The sequence below is a fragment of the Tiliqua scincoides genome, chromosome 10, assembly GCF_035046505.1.
Source record: "Tiliqua scincoides isolate rTilSci1 chromosome 10, rTilSci1.hap2, whole genome shotgun sequence".
Lineage (NCBI taxonomy): Eukaryota > Metazoa > Chordata > Lepidosauria > Squamata > Scincidae > Tiliqua > Tiliqua scincoides.
In genome coordinates, this window is record NC_089830.1 from 20424318 (window position 1) to 20428644 (window position 4327).

General features: G+C 48.3%; 1 pseudogene; it reads right to left on the reverse strand.

The window, feature by feature from the left end:
- LOC136661878 (5S ribosomal RNA) lies at window positions 1-120 on the reverse strand (annotated as a pseudogene).
- Window positions 121-4327: the final 4207 nt, after the last annotated feature.

Sequence of the window (4327 nt, forward strand, 5' to 3'; positions counted from 1 at the left end):
AGCTTACAGCACCCGGTATACCCAGGCGGTCTCCCATCCAAGTACTAACCAGGCCTGACCCTGCTTAGCTTCCAAGATCAGACAAGATCGGGCATGTGCAGGGTAACAGTTGCTGCAAAAGCTTCACGCTCAACAGCTTCAATGTTCCCAGTTCCACAGAAAGTGTAAAACACAGTAGCACCGTGCCGTGAACAGTGAAAACACGAGGGGCTTTCCGTGAACACCACACACCAGCTCTGCTCCTACTGATGAGGCATGCCCCATCTCCCAGCTTCTTCATTTGTCTGCAGGAGCAAATGCAGACTAAGAAACAAATTCTTCCCCTTGATTGGATCCTAGGAATGCTTCAGGGTAGTAATTATGGGGAAAACCCTCCCTGCATTTGTTGTCCACAAAGCAAATGTAAAATACAACAGCCTGGAGAGAGCTGCTGCCAATTGGTGTGGATAACACTGACCTAGATGGACCTGTGGTCTGAGGGCCCAATCCTATCCAACTTTCCAGCTCCGGTGCAGCAGCAATGCAGCTCTGAGGTAAGGGAATAAATGTTCCTATACCTTGAGGAGGCCTATCTGATTGTCCCGCCCACTGCAGGTTGCAGCACACACCCCATTGGTATTGCTGCACCTGGAAAATTGGAAAGGATTGGCCTCTGACTCAATAGGAAATGGCTTCCCAGGTAATCCTTTTGGGAGATTGTCCACACCTCTTGGATCTAAAGCAGCTACTCCACTCACCCGTCCCTTGCCACAAGACATGATGAACTCTCCAGGTTTTACAAACGTACTAAGGCTGTCTCCAGGTTTTCTCGGTCATTCACGTTTACACCCCAAAACAATGACCTAGCAGCTTCTCTGAAAGTGACATCATTTCTGGAACAAGGAACCAGTGCTTAACTCTCGGTCCATCTGCAAATGAAATAAAAGTCAGCCGGACTATTTGTGATCAGCCACTGCCACTCATGGGATGTTGAGAGAAATGCATTTGGGATGTGCAGAAGATGGAGGTGATACAGGATTAGGTGCTGTGGCAAGGTCCAAACAGACATGATGTTAAACATCGCTTTGCTCCTCTGACTTGGGTCTTCTTTCCTTTCCTTTTTAATCCCACCAGCTTTTGACCCCTCTGAGGTCTATCAGAGACACTTCCTTCAGTTTGGTTGCTGGCTGACACAAGGATCAGCTCTCACTTAAGTCAACATTTCTCTACAGAGGCTACTGAAGCACATGCGCTGCCTCCAGTGCATTCTCAGCATCACCTGGCGGGACAAAGTTCCTAACAACACAGTCCTGGAACGTGCTGGAATCCCTAGCATGTAAATAGTGCTGAAACAGAGACACCTGCGTTGGCTCGGTCATGTCATGAGAATGGATGATGGCCGGATCCCAAAGGATCTCCTCTATGGAGAGCTCATGCAAGGAAAGCGCCCTACAGGTAGACCACAGCTGCGATACAAGGATATCTGCAAGAGAGATCTGAAGGCCTTAGGGATGGACCTCAACAGGTGGGAAACCCTGGCCTCTGAGCGGCCCGCTTGGAGGCAGGCTGTGCAGCATGGCCTTTCCCAGTTTGAAGAGACACTTGGCCAACAGTCTGAGGCAAACAGGCAAAGAAGGAAGGCCCATAGCCAGGGAGACAGACCAGGGACAGACTGCATTTGTTCCCGATGTGGAAGGGATTGTCACTCCCGGATTGGCCTTTTCAGCCACACTAGACGCTGTGCCAGAACCACCTTTCAGAGCGCAATACCATAGTCTTTTGAGATTGAAGGTTGCCAATACAATACTGAAGCACATATAGAGATGTTTGGAAAATGCAGTGTAATGACCTCAGTGGATGTATGATTTTTTTTTTTCTCAGCCAAACAGCAGGGAAGACACAGAAAGTGTTGGCCAAACTGGTTCCATCGCTCCACATCTAAGGTCAGCCTTTCTAGTGGCTGTGCAAGTTTACAGAGGTCACAATGGTGGACGCTGTCCAAGCAGTAGCAAACCAAGATTCCTCCTGCCCAGAGAAGAGGTTGCTGGGGTTGACTCCTTGCTATGATCCAGTCTGGAGAATGGAAACAAGATGTGCTTTCCTTCGCTGCCAAGTCAGCCATTGCCCCAGGAGGCCATGTGCTCTTGCCAGCCTCTCCAAACACAGCCAGCCTCTCTGCAAACCAGACACTGGATCATATGCATCCCTTGTATGTGTCCCAAACCCCTACCCCTCGATGTGTGGCAACAGCAGTGACCTTAGTCAGAAGCATTGGCGTGTGGAACTGTGGGGGGGGGGAAGGGGATAGTTGTGTCTTCCTGTCCAAGTGCATTGCTGCATGACAAAATATGGGAAGTGGAAGGCAGGCTAGATCTGTTGCTTCACTGCCTCCCCACCCCGTCCATCTACAGCAGCAATTTTCAAACACTGTGCCGTGGCACACTGGTGTGCCGCAGGTAGTCTGCAGGTGTGCCGTGGGAGTTTGGAGGAGGATCATTTGTTAGTAGGGCTACTGGGCAGATGTGAGCCCCTGCAATCAGTGCGGTGTGCCTTGTCAATTGCCAAAAAGCTGATGGTGTGCCTTGACAATTTTTGTGCCTTGTCAGTGTGCCATGAGATGAAAAAGATGGAAAATCACTGCTCCAGAGCATATTAGATACATTTCTCTCAGACTGAAGGGCCAGAAGGTTAATAGTCTTGCTTATAAAAACTCAGAAGAACGTCCTGGCAACAGTTCCCCGCGCGATCGTTTTCCATAATTCTGTTCATCCTTTTCCCATTTAACGTGATTGCAAGAACGCTAATGGGAAGCAGGCTGGGGGACAAAAAGAGATGATTTACAAGCCTGATTGGGGGGGGTGAATTTGAGAACGGCGGATAACCAAGTGGGGAAACCAAGTCCGCACATACGGGAGGACCACTATAATTTTTAAGAGAGTTGGTGAACTGCTTGAATGACTGAATATGGAAGCAAAATTAAAAACGACAAAATTAGAATTAGAGACTGAACTTTACCAGTCAGTTGACTCTGTTTATTCTTGTACAAAATCCCATTTGTTTGTACTCCGTGTTTCCATTCAGAGACACCAACTGGTTTCTGGAGGCAGAACATCCTTCTAGTCAAAGTTTATTTAAGAAACCCGCTATCTCCACAAGTTCATAGTTATGAAGAAGTCCTTTTCCTTTGGAGCTTGGGGCAAGAAATGGCAGGCTGTTTGGGGCGGATGGGAGGCGGTTCAGGGGTTCAAGACATCCTTGTCAGCAGCTTGGAGGCCAACAGTATTGCTTGGAGGGGCATTCTGGTAAATCACCACAACCTGGAGGAGAAAACACAACAAAAGTGTGAGCAGTCCCAGAGTTTAACTGCTCCACTGAACAGGGCAATGTGTACCAATGGTCAAATTATAGGTTATTTTATTTTCACATATTTATACTACTGTTCTTCTAAGGAGCTCAGGGTGGAGCACGTAGCTTCTCCCCTCCTGTTGTCTTCATAAGAACCCTGTGAGGTAGGTAAGGCTGAGAAAGAATGACTTGCCCAAGGTCACCCAGGAAGCTTCACAGCTAAGCAGGAATTTGAACCTGGATCTTCTGGTTGCAAGTCCAACTGAACCACTACCCCATCCTGGCTTTCGTAACCAGATTGTGAGAAGCGGTCAAAAAGGGCTTCTGTGTATTTTGAATATTCTGACACAGATAGGATCAATGGAAAAGATGATCCGGTCACCATCGAGAAAGTCCGTCCGTGCTCAGGTTGAGGAAAAGGGGTTTAGCCCTCTGCTCCTGCTCTAAGGTAAGGACATTAAATTTATGCAGACTTTGAACCTATCCTATATCCAAATGTAAACAGGAATCCTGCTTTGAACACGTCTTCATCTTTCTGGTTAATGTCATTTTCCTTCTCTGTTTTCCTTCCTTACTCCACCACTTCCAAGATAAACAAAATGGGGACAGCTCCATCAACAACAGCACAGGTGGCTGTTGTGACCATCTCTCTCCGGGACACAGCCAGGTTGCCCACCTACTAAAGACCAAGCAATGTAGGAGAGCGCAGAAGGACTGTCCAAGTGGGCTGTTCTTTCTCATCATGGGCCGCAGCAAGCCCGACATACGACACAATGTCTGCCTGCAAGGCAGGGGCAGGCGGGGTCTGTAGTAGAGCAGAAGCGCTGGGCTTTGAAATGCTTTAGCATACTTGGCAACCTAGCAGACACATCTGCTTCGGCGCAGAGTAAACTCTGCTGGCCTTGGTACTATACTGAGTGTCTAAGCCCAGTGCTGTAAACAACAGGATGAAATAGGAAGCGGCCAGACCTAAGAATGTGTTGTTGCCAGTTAGCGTTGTCTT